This window comes from Bos javanicus, chromosome 7 (genome assembly GCF_032452875.1).
Source record: "Bos javanicus breed banteng chromosome 7, ARS-OSU_banteng_1.0, whole genome shotgun sequence".
Taxonomy (NCBI): domain Eukaryota; kingdom Metazoa; phylum Chordata; class Mammalia; order Artiodactyla; family Bovidae; genus Bos; species Bos javanicus.
Window position 1 is genome coordinate 34,874,782 of NC_083874.1, and position 23,288 is coordinate 34,898,069.

The 23,288-nt window shown below is 40.2% G+C and overlaps 1 long non-coding RNA gene across 6 annotated transcripts in view; it reads left to right on the forward strand.

Moving 5' to 3' along the window:
• LOC133251040 (uncharacterized) overlaps positions 1 to 23,288 on the forward strand; it is a 911,217-nt gene that overhangs the window by 73,530 nt on the left and 814,399 nt on the right. For all 6 annotated transcript variants that reach the window (XR_009737496.1, XR_009737498.1, XR_009737499.1 and 3 more), the window contains 2 exons: positions 13,644 to 13,811; positions 16,746 to 16,831. This is a non-coding gene — a long non-coding RNA (uncharacterized LOC133251040). The remainder of the gene's footprint in view (positions 1 to 13,643; positions 13,812 to 16,745; positions 16,832 to 23,288) is intronic.

Here is a 23,288-nt window from a genome sequence, read left to right on the forward strand (position 1 = left end):
ATATCAGTTGTACATACCTCAAAATTTGTTAATAAGGCTACATGTAGAAGGCTGAGAATGGTGTTAGACAAGTAGAAAATATCAATGAATGTCAACTATTACTTTTTACCCTGATGTACCAACATGAAACCTGGGTGTCCTTATATGACAATCTTTATCCCATATCTGGATAGAACTCACTCCAGTAGTTAATTTTCCTTATCTATTCCTGGCTCCCTCTTGGCAGTCTCCACGATACAGCCAAATCTGCTACCAACAACTTGATTGTGTTACTGTCATTCATAAGACTCAATAATGGCTCCCTCATTAATGTTAGTAGTGGGGTTGAGCTCTCCCAGCATTGGGACAATGAGATGAGAGGCACCGGATGCTGAGCTGTCTGCTGCAGTTCTCCTCCAAGGAGAGACTGAGAAAGCATCAGATTCTACCCACAACCCAGCATGAGGCTCTTAAGATCTGAGGAGGAGGATCTGCCCTATATTCTTTTTCTTCTGATGATTCTTTCAAGGAAATTCAAAAATTCTGAGCCTGGAATAAGGGGAGTCTAGACAAAACAGGGACTTTCCTGGTGGCTCAGTGGTAAAGAATCTACCTGTCAATGCAGGAGACCCAGGTTGATCCCTAGGTCAGGAAGATCCCCTGGAGGAGTAAGTGACAACCCATTCCAGTTTTCTTGCCTGGTGAATCCCATGGACAGAGGAGCCTGGTGGGTTACAGTCCATGGGGTTGCAAAGAGTTGGACACTACTGAGTGACTGAGCCTGCACACATGCAGATAGGAACAGAACACTCAGATAATTAGTCAGGTGGGGGAAGATGTGACCTGGGTAAGCAAGAAAATTAAAAGGCTAATTATATTATCTCTTTGCAACATTCTTACTAAATGGTAGGACTTACTAGTGTTACCAGAGCAAAATTTTAATTGAAAGACTAATTTCTAATTTTTACCATTTGCTGTTTAAATGTTAGTACTATAAAACCAAAACAAAAAGAAAAGAAGATTTTTCAGTTGAGAATTTTACCTACAGCCTTGTGTCCACTCAAGAGAAATATTTCAGAATGAAATAGGCGACAGTGTTTGGCCCCTGGTGTGCTTTCCGAACAATTAAATCGGGCTGCCTCTGCCAGCCATTTCAAAGACATTTCCTGTTTGAAGTAGCCTGCCCACTCAGTGTGAGAGGATGTAGCTGATTATCCTCCCATAAACAAGGAAAAGGCCTTCAGGTGGTCTGACTTGGAAGAAAAACCTAGCTGTGGGAGAGAGAGGAAGCTTCGGGGTAAAGAGAAAAAGGCATGAAGGAAGCCAGAAAAAGGAAATTTAGTGCATAAAATGAACTGGAATAGATCCAAACAAAGTGCAGTGGGAAAGTGCTGTTGGCGTCCTCGTTCTGGGAACGCTGGGCCCCTTCTGTGGGTGAAGGAGTGAAGCTGCTCGTCTCATGAAAACAAAGCTAGTCAAGAAAATGTCAGACTTAGAGTACACTAGCAAAGCATTTTATTTTGAATGTTTTGATTATTTTTTGTAGTGACTAAAGCAGGATGTAAAGTGGAGGAAATCCTGAGATATCAAAGAAAAAATGTGCTGGATGTCGCTAGACAGGCCAGAGAGACTTTATTTAAGACCATTGCAATAGGATGGAGAAGGAAATGGCAACTCACTCCAGTATTCTTGCCTGGAGAGTCCCATGGACAGAGGAGCCTGGCAGGCCATGGTCCATGGGGTCACAGAGAGTCAGACACGACTGAAGTGACTAAGCACGCATGTACATAATAGGGTAGACAGATTGAACTCAGGTCTCCTGGAAAGAAAGGCAGGAATATTTTAAGTGCTGAGATGAACCGGTGGTAATTCCTGGGAGACATCAGGGCAGAGGCGGGTCAATGTGCTAAGGCCACATGTGTTTGCTGATTGGTGCTTATTGAAGTTAAGTTCCTGTACTTCCACAAAGACTGGGAGATAGGCATACTGTCTCCTTGATGATTATGTTTCAAAGGGATAGCTTTCAGGCCCTTGAGAAAGACATTCTTGGGTTGTAATAAGGGCAAGAAGCTTTTAGAAAGATTTATTCAAAGGGACAGAGAAATAATTTATGATAGAAAGTTTTCTAAAGTAAATGTTCTAAGTAAAGAGAGTTCAGGGACCTAAAGTCAGGAGGAAGCCTGTCTAACGTTTAGTAAAAATGAGTTAGTTGATCAATTATGTCCGACTCTTTGCAATCCCATGGACTATAGCCTGCCAGGCTCCTCAGTCCATGGAATTTTCCAGGAAAGAATACTGGAGTGGGTAGCCATTCCCTTCTCCATGGGATCTTCCCAACTTAGGGATCAAACCTGGGTCTCCCGAATTGCAGGCAGATTCTTTATCCTCTGAGCCACCACAGAAGCCCTTTTAACCTATCCTTTTAGTAAACCTGAGGAGTATGTTCCCACGTCCGAGGTCAGGGCAGCAGCCGAGAGGAGTGTCAGACTTTATATTTTTGGGCTCCAAAATCACTGCAGATGGTGATAGCAGCCATGAAATTAAAAGACGCTTACTTCTTGGAAGGAAAGTTATGACCAACCTAGATAGCATATTGAAAAGCAGAGATATTACTTTGCCAACAAAGGTCCGTCTAGTCAAGGCTATGGTTTTTCCAGTGGTCATGTATGGATGTGAGAGTTGGACTGTGAAGAAAGCTGAGCGCTGAAGAATTGATTCTTTTGAACTGTGGTGTTGGAGAAGACTCTTGTGAGTCCCTTGGACTGCAAGGAGATCCAACCAGTCCATCCTAAAGGAGATCAGTCCTGGGTGTTCATTGGAAGGATTGATGCTGAAGCTGAAACTCCAATACTTTGGCCACCTCATGTGAAGAGTTGACTCATTGGAAAAGACCCTGATGCTGGGAGGGATTGGGGGCAAGAGCAGAAGGGAATGACAGAGGATGAGATGGCTGGATGTCATCACTGACTCGATGGACATGAGTTTGAGTGAACTCCGAGAGTTGGTGATGGACAGGGAGGCCTGGCGTGCTGTGATTCATGGGGTTGCAAAGAGTTGGACACGACTGAGCAACGAGACTGAACTGAACTGAACTGAGGGGTATATTAAGTCCATCTTGTTCAATATGGTTTAGGTTGTCTGATGGAGTGTTTAAAAGACCAGTGAGACCAAGTAAAGATCTAAATGGTTGCTTCCCCAAACATTGAGTATTCTCTGATCATGATCATGAAACCTAACACGATGCTCAAAGCATAGCAGGCACTCAAAACATTTTTGCTGATTGAATAAATGAACACAAAATGAATAAATGGTTCGATCACTCCATTCACCACCTCTATCCCCTGTTAGGAGTTGCTTTGTAAGTTTCTACTCTTGATAGATGGAAAAGACAAATTAATTATCTATATGAAATCCAAAGCTTCATTACTATGTTTGCCATTTTATTTGCTAATATTCAGTTGTTAAATACACTGGCAAATGCTTTGAACTTCCTTAATGCAAGGTGCTATACAGTCATATGGGGCTTCCCTGGTGGCTCAGAGGTTAAAGTGTCTGCCTGCAATGCAGGAGACCTCAGTTTGATCCCTGGGTCAGGAAGATCCCCTGGAGAAGGAAATGGCAACCCACTTCAGTATTCTTGCCCGGAGAATCCCATGGATGGAGGAGCCTGGTGGGCTACAGTCCATGGGGTCGCAAAGAGTTGGACATGACTGAGTGACTTCACTTCACTATATGGTCATACATTTTAATTATAAAACCATCTCTTTAACAAAATAGACTGTTAATTTTCTTAGAATTTCTCTGAAACTCTCTATAAAACTCCACTGGAATTTTTCCTTCTATATTCTATAAATGTTATAGAAATAATACAGTTAAAGAAATAAAAAAAATGAAAACCAAAATAAATAAATAAATAAATGGTTTCTTCCCTAAAAATCAACTCAATAACTTAAATAATACAAAGGAGGCATTGGTTCATGTAAATGAAACTTCTAGGTAAAGTTTGTTTTGATTCTGGGCAGAAAAATTTTTGTAACCAAACAAGACCCTGTGAAGCTTTCCTAGGACAGACTCCCCCATGTCCTCTGCTTCCCTCTTGCTTGTAGGAAAACGCTAGCCTCCTAAACCGTCTTCAAGTTCCAAAGAATAAATGTAATCAGAGAAGTGAGAAAATGCAGAAGCAGAGCAAAACAGCTAAGCAAGTCAAAATAATGATAGTTAGCCATTAAACAAAATCAAGGATCTTGAGTTACCCCTGGAGGTCTAAAGGTAATATTCTTAGCTATGTCCTTTGAGCTGTGTTGCAGATATTGAAACCCTTGCCAAGTAGAAGAAGTTAATTGTATATTGCCCACAACCACATAGACCCCAGACCAGTATTACCAGAAAGTTGATGATGTTGACTCCCAATAACCTTACCACCAATCAATCAGAAGAATGTCCATGAGCTGATCACACACCCTGCAACACCCTGTCTTCAAAAACCTTTCCCTGCAAGCCAGCAGAGAGTTGGGGCCTTTTAAAAACAAGCTACCTAGACTCCTTGCTTGTGCCCTGCAGTAATGCTGTTTTTCCTTCCTCACAACCTGGTGTCAGTAGATTGGCTTTACTGTGAGAGGGTGAACGGACCCAAGTTTGGTTTGGTGAGAGTTCCTTTTTCTCAATATCTCTGCTTTGATTCCTTGATACGGGCACCAGTGTGAGCAGTTCTCCCTTAGAGTTTTAAGATGTTGGCCAGCAGTTTCTAGGTTAAAACATTCTTCTCCACATCTGACAGGAAGGGAGTTTTGGCAGCAGCTCAGGAAAAGAAGGAGCTTTTCTTTTCCTGAAGCCTAGCAAGTATCTCCTGAAGCCCTTTGGGGCTCTTGTTGAGTCACATGTTTATCCCTGAAGCAGTCACATGGCCAGGGAGATAGACTTAGCTGATTTCCTTGACTTAGGGGTAGATTCCATCAGTTTGCTTGAGCTGTTGTAACAAAGTGCCACAAAGTGTGTGACTTAATATAAATTTATTCTCTTACAGTTTTGTAGGCAAGAAGTTCAAAATCAAGGTGTTGGTAGGACAACGATTTCTTGAAGGCTCTAGGGGAGAATTTGTAGCATGCCTTTCTCTTGACATCTGGTTTCTGCCAACAGTCCTTGGCATACCTTGGTTTGCAGCTGCACAACTCTTATCTCTGTCTCTGTTGCTACATGGAATTCTTCTTCATGTGTTTATGTCCAAATTTCCCTCTTTTATTAAAGATACCTGTTATATTAGATTTGTTGTTGTTTAGTTGCTAAGTTGTTTAGTTGCTAATCTGACTCTGTGACTCCATGGACTGTAGCCCACCTGGCTCCTTCTGTCCATGGGATTTTCAAGGCAAGAATACTGGAGTGGGTTGCCATTTCCTTCTCCAAGGGATCTTCCTGACCTTTGAGCTTACCTGAATGATCTCATCTTACTTGATTCTATCCACAAAGGCTCTGTTTCCTAATAAAAAAGTTACACTCTCAGGTACCAGAGGTTAGGACTCTGTGTGTGTGTCCATAATTTAATCCATAACAGGATGAATTCATTTATCAAGACTTCTTTGGTTATTAGAAGGGGTAAATGGATGCTGCAGAGGCAACAGAAAAACACTGATACATTACTGTTAGAAATAGTCATAATTATAGCCATTCTGCTCTCTGATTTCCATTTCTTAGTTCAGGAGCCCTCTTTATATAAAATTCCCACTTCAATAATTCTCCTTACAGGACCTCCCATCCACTCACCCCACTGCCTCACTTTCCTATTTGGCTTGGATTGCAAGGTTTTCATTACAATCTCTCTCTTGCACATGCTCTCCATTTATAAGATCATTTCCATAAGCATATAATATACCATCATAGCTCCATTATTTGAAAAGTTTTCACCTGTCTTCATATTCCTCTGAAAGTTTTTGGTGACTTTCCTGCTTCTGTTGAGAACAAAACTTCATGAAGGAGCTAGACTCAGCTGGTCTCCACTGTCTGCTCCAACTGGCCTCATCACCAAGACTCAATTTAAGCAGCTCTTGTAAAGTCCTTACCCACCTCTACCTTGTCAAACCCATCGGCCATTCTCAGTCTTTATCTTACCCTCTTGGCAGTTTTGATACAGTTGTTTACTTCCTTCTTTTGGAAACACCCCCTTCCACTTCAGGGAACCACACATTCTGAGAACTACGATTCACAGTTAGACCACATGCTTGGAAGCACTGGCCACCTCACTGGCCTCTCCTCTCACTGCTTCTCTCTTCCTGACATCTAAATGTTGAAATGCCCCAGGGTGTGATCCTCAGCCTTCCATTCTCTCCAACTATACTCCAAAGGTGATGTCAGTCACTCCATGGCTTTGTATGGCATTCAATGCTCATGACTCCTTTATTTATATCTCTGGTCCTTACCTCTACCCTGAACTCATATTTTTGGCTACCTATTTTTATTCTGTTTAGATCTCTGCTAAGTATCAATAAAGGACAGAAATGGTATGGACCTAACAGAAGCAGAAGATATTAAGAAGAGATGGCAAGAATACACAGAACTGTACAAAAAAGATCTTCATGACCAAGATAATCATGATGGTGTGATCACTGACCTAGAGCCAGACATCCTGGAATGTGAAGTCAAGTGGGCCTTAGAAAGCATCACTATGAACAAAGCTAGTGGAGGTGATGGAATTCCAGTTGAGCTATTTCAAATCCTGAAAGATGATGCTGTGAAAGTGCTGCACTCAATATGCCAGCAAATTTGGAAAACTCAGCAGTGGCCCCAGGACTGGAAAAGGTCAGTTTTCATTCCAATCCCAAAGATAGGCAATGCCAAAGAATGCTCAAACTACCGCATAATTGCACTAATCTCACATAGTAAAGAAATGCTCAAAATTATCCAAGCCAGCCTTCAGCAATATGTGAATCATGAACTTCCACATGTTCAAGCTGGTTTTAGAAAAGGCAGAGGAACCAGAGATCAAATTGCCAACATCTGCTGGATCATGGAAAAAGCAAGAGAGTTCTAGAAAAACATCTATTTCTGCTTTATTGACTATGCCAAAGCCTTTGACTGTGCAGTCCACAATAAACTGTGGAGAATTCTGCAAGAGATGGGAATACCAGACCACCTGACCTGCTCCTGAGAAACCTATATGCAGGTCAGGAAGCATCAGTTAGAACTGGACATGGAACAACAGACTGGTTCCAAATAGGAAAAGGAGTACGTCAAGGCTGTATATTGTCACCCTGCTTATTTAACTTCTGTGCAGAGTACATCATGAGAAATGCTGGGCTGGAAGAAACACAAGCTGGAATCAAGGCTGCCGGGAGAAATATCAATAACCTCAGATATACAGATGACACCACCCTTATGGCAGAAAGTGAAGAGGAACTAAAAAGCCTCTTGATGAAAGTGAAAGAGGAGAGCGAAAAAGTTGGCTTAAAGCTCTACATTCAGAAAACGAAGATCATGGCATCCGGTCCCAATACTTCATGGGAAATAGATGGGGAAACAGTGGAAACAGTGTCAGACTTTATTTTTTGGGGCTCCAAAATCACTGCAGATGGTGACTGCAGCCATGGAATTAAAAGACGCTTACTCCTTGGAAGGAAAGTTATGACCAACCTAGATAGCATATTCAAAAGCAGAGACGTTACTTTGCCAGCAAAGGTCCGTCTAGTCAAGGCTATGGTTTTTCCTGTGGTCATGTATGGATGTGAGAGTTGGATTGTGAAGAAAGCTGAGCGCCGAAGAATTGATGCTTTTGAACTATGGTGTTGGAGAAGACTCTTGAGAGTCCCTTGGACTGCAAGGAGATCCAACCAGTTCATTCTGAAGGAGATCAGCCCTGGGATTTCTTTGGAAGGAATGATGCTAAAGCGGAAACTCGAATACTTTAGCCACCTCATGTGAAGAGTTGACTTATTGGAAAAGTCTCTGGTGCTTGGAGGGATTGGGGGCAGGAGGAGAAGGGGACGACAGAAGATGAGATGGCTGGATGGCATCACCGACTCGATGGACATGAGTTTGGGTGAGCTCCGGGAGTTGGTGATGGACAGGGAGGCCTGGAGTGCTGCGATTCATGGGGTCGCAAAGAGTCGGACATGACTGAGCGACTGAACTGAACTGAAGTATCACAAATTATTATGACACAAATTATTATGTCTCAAACTCAACTCTTGATTTCTACTACCAATCCTTTTCCTTCCTCAGTCAGTCTCATCTCGTTATATGGCCACATAACACACTCTTTTGTTTGGAGTCATCCTTGCTTATTCCCATTCTGTTACACTTCACATTCAATCTACTGACAAAAATTTCCAGGTCTACTAGCAAAAGATAACCTGGAACAAAAAAGGTATCCTGAATCCTATCACTCTGACCGTATCCACTCTTAGCTGACCCCATTCCAGCCTACTACAATCTCTCTTCTGAGTAATTTCAATACTTACCAATCAGATTTCCTGTTTCCACTCTTTACTCCCTACAATCTATTTCTCTAGTAGCCAAAATGGTTTTTAGGTCATTAATTGGATCATATTTCCCCCTCATTATCAGTATTCCAATGAATAAAATATTGTCCAAAGTTCTTATCATGATTTAGCACCTGTTCTCCTTTCCAATCTCGTCTGTGTCTCTTACCACTATCCCTGGCTCACTCCATGAGCCTAACCTTTGTTTTTCTTTCATAGCACCTAACACTTCTTGAATGTATTTATTTTTCTATATTTCTTTTTCACTTCTATATCCGCAGTACCTAGAATAGAGAATGATGACTGTACGTAAGAGGTGCTCAATAAACATGGCTTGAATAATAATAATATTACCAACAATTCATACTCAAACTTATATGAGCCATGGACTTAGTGCTCCACATGAATTATTTAGTAATTATTTCAGCTCTATAATGTAGGTTTAATCATTATTCCATTTAAGGGATTAGCAAATTGAAACTGACACAATGTCACAGTTACTAAGTGGTAGAGACTGAAAACCCTGAAACCCTGAAACCCTGAAAACCCTGGCTCTCAGGTTGTAGAACCTTGCTCTTGAACACTCTTCCTTTCCCAGTGCCATACCATCTTATCCTAAATGTTAAACCCTACCACAAACCCAGAGAAGTTCTCTACTCCCTCTTATAAGTGAAAGTGGAGCTGAAGCGTGCAAGTGTGCCTGCAAACTCTTGGCACATTCCTCAGCTTCACGTCCCAAATCCAGTCTCCAGGTCCTTCTTGCTGCATTGCTTCCTAAAGACATTTTGCCTTTGCTTTCTGTCTTTTACATTTGCCTCCAGGTGCCTCTGGCACAGCCTATTAACTCTTTTAAGAGTTCTTGTCTCCTAGAATTGTCAGGTCAATTTTCACTCTTATCATATTGCCACAAAGATGTGAATGCATACTTTCATGTATGAGTGAATGCATTTAGATTAAAGGAACTGAGTTCCCATAAATAATTCGACATTGAAAGTGGAGAGTGAAAAAGTTGGCTTAAAGTTCAACATTCAGAAAACAAAGATCATGGCATCCGGTCCCATCACTTCATGGGAAATAGATGGGGAAACAGTGGAAACAGTGTCAGACTTTATTTTTTGGGGCTCCAAAATCACTGCAGATGGTGACTGCAGCCATGAAATTAAAAGACGCTTACTCCTTGGAAGGAAAGTTATGTCCAAACTAGATAGCATATTCAAAAGCAGAGACATCACTTTGCCAACAGAGGTCCGTCTAGCAAGGCTATGGTTTTTCCTGTGGTCATGTATGGATGTGAGAGTTGGCCTGTGAAGAAGGCTGAGTGCCGAAGAATTGGTGCTTTTGAACTGTGGTGTTGGAGAAGACTCTTGAGAGTCCCTTGGACTGCAAGGAGATCCAACCAGTTCATTCTGAAGGAGATCAGCCCTGGGATTTCTTTGGAAGGAATGATGCTAAAGCTGAAACTCCAGTACTTTGACCACCTCATGCGAAGAGTTGACTTATTGGAAAAGACTCTGATGTTGGGAGGGATTGGGGGCAGGAGGAGAAGGGGACGACAGAGGATGAGATGGCTGGATGGCATCACTGACTTGATGGACGTGAGTCTGAGTGAACTCCGGGAGCTGGTGATGGACAGGGAGGCCTGGCGTGCTGCGATTCATGGCATCGCAAAGAGTTGGACACGACTGAGCGACTGAACTGAACTGAACTGAGAAATGGAAGAATCAGGCAAATTATTTTAAGTGTTATTTATCATTACTTTACCACTGAATACCTGTCTCTTTAGAGCAGAGCCTGTATGATGCTGGCCTATGCTTCTCTCGGGTGTTTCACTTTATTCTACTTATCATTCTGCAGAATAGTCACTAGATTTTGCAGACAGAAAATAACCCTCTAGGCATTTTAAAAAATAACACGTTCACTTTTAATTTGAAGGCAGCTCACTTCCCTTGTTTATGCTGAAAGTCTCTTCTTTTAGAGAACTTTCTCTCTATTCCCTTTGGATAATTAAATAACTGGTCTTGTTCACTGCTTTTTTGGACCTTTTTTGGAGGCTTGCCCTGATTAGCAGCTGATATTGATGCAGATTTTAAGATAAATCCACTTGTTAAGGTAGATCTGCTTTCCAGTTTCCTTAGATAATGTATGTGAAGGATAATATATGTGGACTCCACTGGACAGATCAATTGTGAAATTAACTAAGAAACTAAAATGAGGGCTTCTCTTATTTGTCTTTGAAGAAAAAGCATTGACAATATTGTCTATAAAGGAAACCAGTGGCTGTCTCTTCTAAAGAAATGAGTTCCTTAATCTCTGAATACCAAGGCTAATTTTTTTTAGGATTGTCCATTCATTTCCCACTTAGCTTCTAAAAGTATGATGTTCTTGCGTTCTTGCAACACACAGAATCACAGTTTCATGCATGCCATCTCTGGCACACACATTTATGGACTCAGGAACACAGCTGTCCTGAAACTCTCTCTGGGCCAAAGTTGAGAATGATTTACTTGGAGTCAGTTTGCCAACCACAGGGACTACAAATCTGCTGATTCACTCAGTTCTTGAAGAAAAATCAATTGTGTCAAATCATCTTGCACTATGATAGGAAACATTGTGAGCAGAAGTCAGTTCAATATTAATTTAGTACTTTGTATTTGACACCACTTGACACTGAACTAAAGCTGACTCTCTGGCCACATAAAACAGCATGATGGGCTGCACTTCTATCATTTCACTGCTGCTGCTGCTGCTGCTGCTGCTGCTAAGTCACTTCAGTCGTGTCCAACTCTGTGCGACCCCACAGACGGCAGCCCACCAGGCTCCCCTGTCCCTGGGATTCTCCAGGCAAGAACACTGGAGTGGGTTGCCATTTCATTCTCCAATGCATGAAAGTGAAAGTGAAAGGGAAGTCGCTCAGTTGTGTCCGACCCTCAGCGACCCCATGGACTGCAGCCTTCCAAGATCCTCCGTCCATGGGATTTTCCAGGCAAGAGTACTGGAGTGGGCTGCCATCGCCTTCTCTGATTTCACTGCTACCTACTACTGTTTATACCACCACTAGTACCTCCACTATAACAACCACTGCTGCTGCTTCTATGGCTATTGCATAAATTTTATAAGGCACCCAGTATGTGATAAGTACATTTTGGATCATTTCTACTTAATACAACAGCTCTTATCATGTAAGAACTATTAATATGTCTATTATAAATTTACAAGTCAAAGCACAAAGCAGTTAAGTAACTTGCTCAAAGTCACATAGCTAGTAGTGAAGAATGGGACAACGAGTTCTAATTCCAGACCTTTGCACTATCTGTACGCAGCATCTCATTAACAATATCAGATGGTAGACGCATCAAAAGGATATTTACTTTGTATATTTTAATGTATTAATAGTATAAGCCATATGAGTGATTTGTCAACATGAGTTGCATATAGATCGTATTTTTTTGTTCTTTTTTATCTTCAAGATGACTTTACTTTTTTTAATAAATTTTTTTTTTTTATTTTACATTGGAGCATAGTTGATTAACAATGTTGTGTTAATTTCAGGTGTACAGTCAAGTGATTCAGTTATGCATACAAATGTATCCTAGTTTTCAGATTCTCTTTCTGGTTCAGTTCAGTTCAGTTCATTCCAGTCACTCAGTCATCTCTGACTCTTTGTGACCCCATGGGCTATAGCACACCAGGCTTCCCTGTCCATCACCAACTCCTGGAGCTTACTCAAACTCATGTCCGTCGAATTGGCATTGCTATACAACCATCTCATCCTCTGTCGTCCCCTTCTCCTCTATAGAATATTGAGCAGAATTCCCTGTGTTATACCGTAGGTCCTTGTTGGGTATCTGTCTTATACATAGTAGTGTGTACAGCGCAAACTGCCTGTCATGTTGTTTTATTTTTTCAATTAAATGTGTAAAATCATCCACTCTTGTCAGTGGGACTGTCTCATACCACTCACTCTCTCTAATTGTCCAAGAACCTAAGAAGTCTTCCCAGTCCCATTGCAGTGACTTATCTTTCAACTCTCCTGCTTGTGTTCCCCCTCAGTGCCACACGCTGTTGCTTTTCATGGCTAGTTCTGCATCAGATACAGAGCTCAGCTCATATGTTAGGTTGGCCAAAAGTTCATTCGAATTTTTTCATTAAGATGTTGTAGGAGAATCTAAACAAACCTTCTGGCCAATCGTAATTGTATCTTCCCAGTTCATCCATTCAGCAACTGTTTTTAGTGACCACTTACTATGTGCTGGGCCCTGGGCTGTGCTACCAGCTGGACTACAAAAATGTCAAGAGAGACAAACTCCTTTCTTTACGGAGATTACCCTAGTGAGAAAGTAAAGAAGTAAGCCAACACCTCTGTAAAATATCTACTGATCGTTATTAGTGCCGCAGAAAAGAAGCAGGAAGTGGGGTGTCGATCTATTAAAGGGCATTGGGAAGAATGTCTGTAAGGAGGGCCCATTTGAACTGAGACCTGCAGTTACAAAAATGTTCTGAAATTAGATTATGGTGATGGTTGTACAACTCTGAATATGCTAAAGAAACATGAATTGTATGATTTGGCCTGATGAATATTATGGTGTGTAAATTGTATATCAGTATAACTGTTATTAAAAAACCAGATATGGAAATCCAGCAGAGATATGACCAAAAGTAGACTGTCCTGTACTTTCATTTACCTTTTGAGGAATCTATTGTATGAATTGGGTAAATTCTCAGTGTTTCCCCAGTGTTTTGAGATTTGGCCTTCTTGAGTGGGTTATCTGTTTTCTCCCTGTGGTACAGCTTTCATATTTCTACTGCTGTTTTCTCCCTGTTGTTCCCTATCCCTGTGAGCTTATGCCCTTAAAAAATTCCCTGTACTATGGTTTTGATGAGGTTCAGGGCAAAGCAAAATTAGTGGTGTGTATTCAATCTGTAACCTTATCTAAAAACTCCCACTGTATTTTCAATGTGATTACTACTTGTATGTATGAATGCTTTTGTTCTGTTGCCAACTACTTAATTTTCTTATCACTTCTAGTAGTTTTTCAATTTTCTTGGATATTCCAAGTATGTGATTATATCAAGTGTGTATCATAATTATGCCTAAATTTTGCCAATATTTGTGTATTATATCTTATAGCTTGTAGTTTTAGAAAATATGAAATAGTAGTGATGATATTGGATGTTTTTTATTTCTTCTCCCTAAAGGTTTATGGGAATTCCTTTAAGATTTCAGCAGAAAGCATGGTGGCTTGGTTTGAAATACATCTGTACAAAAACAAAACAAGCAGCAACAATAACGATAGCAAACTGAGATCTGGATAATGGAAGAAGCCAGCCACACAAAGAGGCAAGGGAAGAACATTTCATTTCGCAGTAAGTCAAGAAAAACAAAGGAGACCAGTGTGGTAAAACTTGGTGACCCTGGGAAAGAGTGGATGGGCTGGAGTTGTAGGCGTGTCCCACCATGTAGTGATCTCTAGAGCACAGGGGCAAGGTAAACATACAGAGGACAGTCCCTTGCCGTTTCTGCTTAACAGCGTGGCTTTTGTGATGTATTGAAATCTTCACTGGTCACCTCTGCTGCTAGCCATCAGGTCTGCCACCTCCATTGCCCATTGCTCCCCACTCCGGTGGACTGGATTAGACCGTTCTGGAGGGTAGTGGTGGGGCTTGAGAAACGGAATGCTGCTGTTGTCACTGAGGCTGGCCTGTGGCTCTCATTTTATTGCTGGCTTGTGCAGTCTGCCCTGTGGTCTTCTGCTACAGGGTCACTGTGTCCTTCACTGAGTGGCTTCTCTTCCTTCCCACCCTCCCTACTGCCAGTCTGCTGGTGAGCTCACAGCCAGGATCTTCATCTATCCTCTTCATCCTCCTTGGAGTGTGTGGGGATATGCCTCTCTCTGCTTAACTATGTCATCCTGCAATTTCTACTTTGTTGTTGCCATTCTGTTTTGTTGTGAGCCTTTCTTAAGGCACAATATTTTTAATAAACTTTTCTTTGGAAAGTAAGATAGGGGCCCTCTGCTTGGGCAAGAATTTTCTGATCGTTTTTGACATTACCATTCTGAATTTTTCAACCTAGGATGTGGGAGTAGATATGGGACGCCAAACAAGCACTTTGATCTTTACCTGTTTTCTCTTTCTCTTCTCTCCCCAATCCTAGAAAGACATTTTACTCACCTGTGAAGGTATTGCCCATTTTTTCTGCTCCCTGCTCCCTGCACTGTGACTTTCAGTGAAACTTTGTGCTCAGACTTCCTTGCTTTTGATGCATGGAGTGAAACTTTGGGGATGTACTTTCCTTTCTCAACAAAGGCTGGCTATTTTATCAACAATAGTCTAAGTGGAAATACAAAGCTGAGTAATGATTTCTAAGTTCTAGGCTGGGTTCAGCTGTTTCTATGGAGGACTCATGTCCTTGAGTCAGTGGGTATCAGGAGTTGTGCAAACTGTTCAGTTCAGTCATTCAGTCATGTTCCTCTTTGCAACCCATGGACTGCAGCATGCTAGGCCTCCCTGTCCATCACCAACTCTCAGAGTTTGCTCAAGCTCATGTCCATCGAGTCAGTGATGCTATCCAACCATCTTATCCTCTGTCATCCCCTTCTCCTCCTGCCTTCAATCTTTCCCAGCATCAAGGTCTTTTCTGATGAGTCAGTTCTTCTCATCAGGTGGCCAAAGTATTGGAGTTGCAGCTTCCGCATCAGTCTTTCCAATGAATATTCAGGGCTGATTTCCTTTAGGATGGACTGATTGGATCTCCTTTCAGTCCAAGGGACTCTCAAGAGTCTTCTCTAGCACCACAGTTCAAAAGCATCAATTCTTCAGCGCTCAGCTTTCTTTATAGTCCAACTCTCACATCCATATATGACTACTGGAAAAATCACAGCTTTGACTAGATGAACCTTTGTCAGCAAAGTAATGTCTCTGCTTTTTAATATGCTTTCTTGCCTGGAGAATCCCAGGGACGGGGAGCCTGGTGGGCTGCCGTCTATGGGGTCAAACAGAGTTGGACACGACTGAAGCGACTTAGCAGCAGCAGCAGTCACTGTCTGCAGTGATTTTGGAGCCCAAGAAAATAAAGTCTGTCACTGTTTCCATTGTTTCCACATCTGTTTGCCTTGAAGTGTTGGGACCAGAGTTTTAAGTCAGCTTTTTCACTCTCCTCTTTCACTTTCATCAAGAGGCTCTTTAGTTCCCCTTCACTTTCTGCCATAAGGGTTCTGTCTTCTGCATATCTGAGGTTATTGATATTTCTCCCAGCAATCTTGATTCCAGCTTGTGCTCCATCCAGCCCAGTATTTCACATGATGTATTCTGCATGTAAGTTAAATAGTGACAATATACATTCTTAACATACTCCTTTCCCAATTGGCAAACTGACTTACATGTAAAAACACATTTATCATAAGAAGACATTACCTGTTTAATGTCTTAACAGGATTATTCTTTCCTAATACATGGTGTGGAGAAGGTTTTGAGGCTGAGTCAGGTTAACTGGTCAGCATGATGAGTGATTGGTATAACAGGAGCACAGTGGGTTCTTGGTGCTGGTCTAACATAACCACAGTCCAGTAAAACCACAGGTATTAACATGTATTAGGTATCTGCCCTTTCCAAGCTAGCTCTTGTGACACAGGAGAAAATTGAGACCAGCCTTACTCCATGTCACACTTCAAGAATAGATATTAAGTACTTTTATTCAATCATGGTAATTCTATTTTAGTTGTGACGTCTTTTCAATAATCTAACTTAAGCTGTCTGTGCATTTCCCCAGATGACTTTCACTAATAAAGGGTATTAGTGTGACCTAGCTTCAGTTCAGTTCAGTTCAGTTGCTCAGTCGTGTCCGACTCTTTGCAATCCCATGGACTGCAGCACGCCAGGCCTCCCTGTCCATCACCAACTCCCAGAGTTTACTCAAACTCAGGTTCATTGAGTCGGTGATTCCATCCAAACTCCTCATCCTCTGTTGTCCCTTTCTCCTCCTGCCCTCAATCCTTCCCAGCATCAGGGTCTTTTCCAATGAGTTAGTTCTTCACATCAGGTGGCCAAAGTATTGGAGTTTCAGCTTTAGCATCAGTCCTTCCAATGAATTTTCAGGACTGTTTTCCTTTAGGATAGACTGGTTGCATCTCCTTGCAAGTCTAAGGGATTCTCAAGAGTCTTCTCCAACACCACAGTTCAAAAGCATCAATTCTTCGGTGCTCAGCTTTCTTTATTGTCCAACTCTCACATCCATACATGACTACTTGAAAAACTCTACCTTAGTGGTACTGAAATATTGTTCTTTCATTTCATGCCTAGGAAAGAGTGTCCCCCACCTCTCTCCTTTTGGGTGTGCCAGAGAAGCCTGCAATCCCACTGCTTCTAACAGCCTTCTTGTGACTGAGGTAAGATAGTCTTTGGGGAGAAGCAGATCATAGATATGGCAGAAAAGGGAGAGAAAATGGGTCTTGGTAAACCAGACAGTTCTGAAGTCTCCTTTACTTCTCAACTTACTGTCATGTGAGAGAATATAGGTCCCAGTTGCTTCAGCCAATTTGAGACAGGATTTTTCTTTTAATTTTGTTTTTCCACCCACATCGTTTATCTGGCATAAATGTGTTTGAGAAAGTAGTAGGTTGGTGCCAGATAATTAACATCCCAACTAGAGATGCTAAAGCAATGAATTAAAAAGCCAAAAGTAATAGAGGATAATCTGGGCAGGAGGAGAAAGTGGGAGTGGATGGAAAAAGCCCCTTGTATCTCTAGCACTTTAACAACAGTTGATCTCTAAGTTGTGCTTCAAGTTGTGATGGGGAAAGGGTAGACATGTTACTGTTTGGGTTAGGGGAAATAAGGAATGAAAGTAACTAACATTTACTGAGAATTTACGTTGTTGGCGCTGATTTTCACTTTGGATACACTACCACATTTTTTGCTTCTCAGCAAAGAGATGGATGCCTAGAGATAGGAACTGTGACTCTGAGCTGCTAAGTAATGTTCCCATAATTACACAGCTAGTGTGATCTGATCCCAGTTCAAGCTCATCTACCATCCACAGTGCTTTGTAAAACCTTCACCATCTACAGCATGATTTAATAATTTAGGAAGGCAGGGAAGTACAGAATGCATTTTTAAAAGGGTCCCATCAAATACTAATGTAGGAGGAAGTGTATCTCCCAGCTCTAAGGAACATTTGCTAATTCCAAATAGATTCAGAATAACTCGTTTCTTAAGATTTTACAGCATTTGCACTAATTGTTTCAGTGTTTTAAGAGCAGAACATCTTGAACCTTTGAATATTTACTTATCACAAGACTGACAAACAAATCAGTCATCTGATAGATATCAGCTTGAAAGTCCATAAACCCTCATGCTCGGAGATCAGGAAAGTCCACTTCTCTTATGCTGCCCAATACTACAAAGCTGGGGAAGATAGATGGAGCCCCAGTGCTTGATGGACTCCTCCAAATTTTGCTGGAATTTTTGAAAAGATAATGAAGCAGGAGAATTTAAAGGAGATTAATTGTATAATATCCTTTCCCAATGCTGTCCGTTCCTTCTGATCTTTGCTCTTAAAAATGAGTGAGAAAAGATTGACTCTATAAGGTTCTGGGAAAGAAGGGTTAGGATGGTTTGGTTTGCATTTTCTATTTTTTTTTTCTTCCCAGAATCATTTTTTTTTTCCTCCTAAGAAGCTTTTTCTTTTATTAAGATGACATCTAATGAACTTAATTCTTTTTCCTCTCTTAGTTTAGCCCAAGAGGCCAGACCCACATTTTGGGGGAGAATCATACATTATGATTTGGAGGAATTCTGACATCTTATCCCTAAGGAACATGTTGAGTTCCCTAAAATGTGATTACACAAAGCTTATCTTTTAAATTTATATCTTAAATATGCAAGCTTCTTCCCTCAAGTAGCTTATCTTGAAGATCTGGATAGTTCTGGCACAAGACTTTATGTGAATCTTTTTTTCTTAATCATTTGTCCTGCCTCAATTATTCAGGAAGAAATCTTTTAGGTTAATATCATTATCAGGGACATTTGAAATATGAAATTCTGTTTTTAAATTATTTTTTTTTCTGGTTTTGTGTTTCAGAAGGTAATTATTAGGCAAGTCATATGAAGTTTCCATTTGTGTGGGTCAAATATGGTCAAATACTTGGGCTTTCATATGGTTCACCCTAATTCTAATCTCTCAGCATCCCAAGTGTTCACAAATTTTGTATGAAGTTCTCTTATAAATAGTTCTTTTTTTTCTCATAAATTTTCTGACTGGAGAAAGAACTTGAAAATGAATTTCTTTTTTTAAATTTCTGGGGACAATCATTCACATTGAATGTTTCCTTGCAAATGAATCAGCTGTTGTGATTTTTATCCTTCTATTTTGAAGCACATTTTAACATGTTTTTTTTTTTCTTCCCAAGAATTCATGGTGCAATTTCATGATGAACTCTCATTATAAAAGTAAAATATCTATTTTTGATGTTATTTGTAGGGAACATTAGTAGAATAAACTTTAAGTGCATTACAAAATAGCCCTAATTAATACAGAGGAAGTATCTTCTTGCCTGTTTGTGCAGTACCTCTTATTTTATTTAAAAGCATGTTCATAAATTCACTAAAAGTAAATCACGTGGCTTATTAAGAGGGAAAAGTATATTATTTAAAATAAAATAACTAGAAACTAGATTTTAATTTTGATGTAAGTATGTTTACTTTATATGTCACTTACTGAGAATAGGTGCTTAAAAATCTTTAGCCCTCGGGGGGGGGGGGAGATTTCATTGCCTACTAATTTTTATTTGGCACCCCATTCCAGTACACTTGCCTGGAAAATCCCATGGACAGAGGAGCCTGGTAGGCTGCATTCCATGGGGTTGCTAAGAGTCAGGCACGACTGAGCGACTTCACTTTCACTTTTCACTTTCATACATTGGAGAAGGAAATGGCAACCCACTCTAGTGTTCTTGCCTGGAGAATCCCAGGGACAGCGGAGCCTGGTGGGCTGCCGTCTACGGGATCGCACAGAGTCGGACACGACTGAAGCGACTTAGCAGCAGCAGCAAATGTAAAACATTTGAAATCTATGCGTTTTACTTTCAGTTTTGATTCTTTTTACATACTCAGGGTTTAAAATGTTACATTTCCAAAGATAAAAATAGTGTTCACAATCAATCTGATATTGTTTTGATGGGAATGGGTAGAGTGTTTCCTAGGTGATAAAAGTGAGGCAATAACAAGACATACCTGCTCCCAGAGGTTATGGAACCTTCCTAAACCTCCCCCCTCCACCCCTGCAGGGCTGCACTCTCCTCCATGTATTGATCTGTTAGAAGTCTGCGTTTCCACCCTCACTTCCCTCAGGTCTTAAGGACCCAATGGTTGTGATGTGTCTTTGTGAAGTTTTTCATCTTCCTCTCTGCTGTATTTTTTCCTTTCTCTTACTCACTTCATGTGAAGCTGCAAGTTTTGCTGAACTGGATGTGCTCACTGACTGATGCTGCATAGAGAATTTGGCCAACTTTTTCTGGTCTTTTCTTTTTTATTTGGTTTCTTATCTGAGGGTTTCCTATTTTCTTCTACTTAGGAAAGGGGCAACTGGCCCTTCTACCCTGAGCTCTCACAGAATCCATTTCTCAGGGACCAATCAGCATCTTGGTTCTAAAGAAGACTATTCTTTCTTTCTCTTCTCCTAGACCTACTAGGATCTTGGTGTGTTTGTAGTTTGGTAAAGGAAGGCTCTAGACTGACTTCTCTTCCTGCTTTTTCCCCCCAAATCTATTTATTTTTCTTCCTCAAGTTTGAATTTCCCAAGGTCTTGGCTTTTGAAATTTAGAAGCAAAGAATAATCTAGCTGACTGAAAAGGGGGGTGGGGGTAAGCAAAGGCCAAGACATAACAGAAAATGAAGATTGAGACAAGTATTAGTTATTTAGAAAACACCTCTCCACATATCATTAATTATTTCCCTTCATTAACCAGTTGCATGATATGAACACTGTAGTATATTTTTGAAAATATTTGAATTTATATATATTGAATTCATTTTGCCATTTCTAGGGAAGGTTTAGAGAAACCTTTATTGGCTTCACACTTCCTGCAGAATGAACTCCAAACCTCTCAGAATAGCATTCATATTTATCTGAAATTGAATCCCAGTTATAACACTTGTTTCAGCTTTTCCTACATCCTACCTACCTGATAGTACACCAAGTCATTTCTTGGAAATGTCACTCATATTGCTACCTTTATATCTTTGCTCCTGCTAATCTCCTTATCTAAAATCATTTTGCTGCCTTTTGAAAACCTATTCATATTTATTATGTAAAGACCAGATTAAATGCTATCTTATCCAAGAAGATTTCTTGGCTTTCTTCAGACAAAAACTACTGTTTTTTTGTGGGACCACCTTTAACCACTGGCTTTTTTCCCCTTCTTTTTAAGTGTCCAAACATTAAAAAAAAAAAACAAAAACCTATCTTGGTTAAAATTGTTTGTGCTAAACATCTCAATAGAAGGGAACAACTGTGTCTTATTCTGAAACTGAACAAGGATTTCTGACTTTTTTCTGTTTATTTTATATCGCTTCCCTTTTTAGCTGCTCTAACAAAGGCCAACTAGCAATACTCTTTCTGTTTTGTAACTCAGCCACCCTTAATTCAATTTCCATCTAATGGTCTCAGATCAGGGTGACCAAAAAAATCCTGGAACAGGAGCAAATAAGAATGTCTTGGGAAACCAGTGATATAATATATACAATCACCCTATGTGAATTGATTGTTCTTTGTAAAGGAATGAAAAGTAGGGAGAGGTTGAAAGGAAGAAGATGCCAGCTTCTCAGAGTTGTACTTGTCACTTTCCATCCTGAAAGGCGGAATGCACTTACAAGGGCATGCTTAACTGTGATGGCCACTGAGAATGTGTAACTGGGTATCACGTGTGTGCTTAGTTGCTCAGTTGTGTTTGGCTGTTTGTGACCCTTTGGACTATAACCCGCCAGGCTCCTCTGTCCATGTGATTTTTCAGGCAAGAATACTGGAATAGGTTGCTATTTCCTTCTCCAAGGGATCTTCCTGATCTGGGATTGAACCCATGTTTCCTGAATCTCCTGCATCGCAGGCAATTTCTTTACTCACTGAGCCATAGGGAAGCCCTAACTCTGTATCATATTCCCAGTTAAAATCAAGGGTTATTAGTAGGGGAAGGAGGGAAGGCTGGGTATTGAGGGACAGCTAGTAGTCTCTGCTACACATACTGAATTTGAACACACCCTTTTAAGTTAGATAATAAATAATTGAAATTTCTACAAATTTGTATGGAGGAGTGATTTCCTTTGGGAGACTGGGAAAATATATTGTTTTTCACACTTCCATTTAATAAGTAGACCATCTCTTTTTCAAGACAAGGTATATAATAAAATTTCTGAGAAAAATGTGTTGAGAAAGCAGCTTAGGAAATGAAATATATATCTCTTGTATTTTCAGAATAGGTTTTGTTATGGAGTTAACTGAAAGATGATATTCAGAAGGTTATACTGGTAAATATAGTTGAGAAGAGATTGATGAATAAAACTTAAAATTGAATGAGGGGTTTTACATCAAGGTTTTAGGACTTGTTCTTTGAGCTCTATGCTGGTAGGTTTGAGGTTTCATACTGGCATTACATTCAGTAGGACTGTGTCTTCAAATCCCTTCACTAATTGGCCACACCACCCAGTAGGTGAAGCCAGGTTAGAGGAATTTAGCCATAGGTACCCATTGTGTGCCTGTAGCAGGAAGGGGTAGGCCAGCATGTCTCCAAGGGGTTTCCCTGAAGATTTCAGAGTAGGTGAAAGCCTTCCTTGTAGATACATCTTTTTAATCAATGGTGACCTCAATATGTCATGTCACATTTTTTTAAAGGAATCCGAAATACAACAGCTACTCCTTAAATTTGAATGTATACTTTCTCCTCTCTCTGCAATCCCCAATTTTGCTATCAGTCATGGTTGCTAATATCCCTGCTGTCTTGAGCCTAGCTGCCAGCTCTGTCAGTTACTGAAATATTGTTTATGCAGGAGCAGTTTATTTTTTAGAGAGATGAAAAGCAGATTGCAAAAGCAGACTATTGCCAACTTGTTAGAATTTGTTCTAATTCAGAACACTTCAATATAATTTTTGAATTATTATTTATTATTTTATGCTAATTGGTAAAATACTTCTCCAATAACTCATAAAAAATTCTATGCTTGAAATAATTGCCACTGGTTTTTTTTTGTGTGTTGTAAGACGGTTAATTACATATTCTTGAAACTACTGGACATATGATGGATGGAGTATGACTGCTTCAGTGTGATGTGTTTTTGTTATGTAATGTATATACTGTGTGTAATTATGTGTAGAGGCATATTTTAATGTATTTTCATCTTAATTGTAATAGTTTGTAATTTTTTTCTAAAGTACTTTTAATGTATTTTTGCTTTATAAAACTTTTATGAGAATGCAGGTAAGGCAGAATGATTTTTATTTTATACAGTGATCTCCCTTATGTCTTAGAAAAGACAAACAATAACAAACATTTCTATTTAGAACATGCTGAGATTTGTGGGAAGAAACATCCTTCAGACTGAACTTGGGCCATTCATTTATTTTTCTTCCTTTTTTTCATGACATAAATATGATATTTTGTTGCTTATCTTTCTCCCTTTCATCTCTCCTCCCTTTAAATTTTTTCTCTTTATACTTTCTGATTTTTTACCCCCGTCTTCTCTCTATTTTAACTTCATGTAGAACTTGTGGAAATTCTAAATTACTTCAATTTTTGGCACTGATTGTCCCTGAAAATTTTTGCTTTCTAACTACTATTCTATGCTTAGGACATC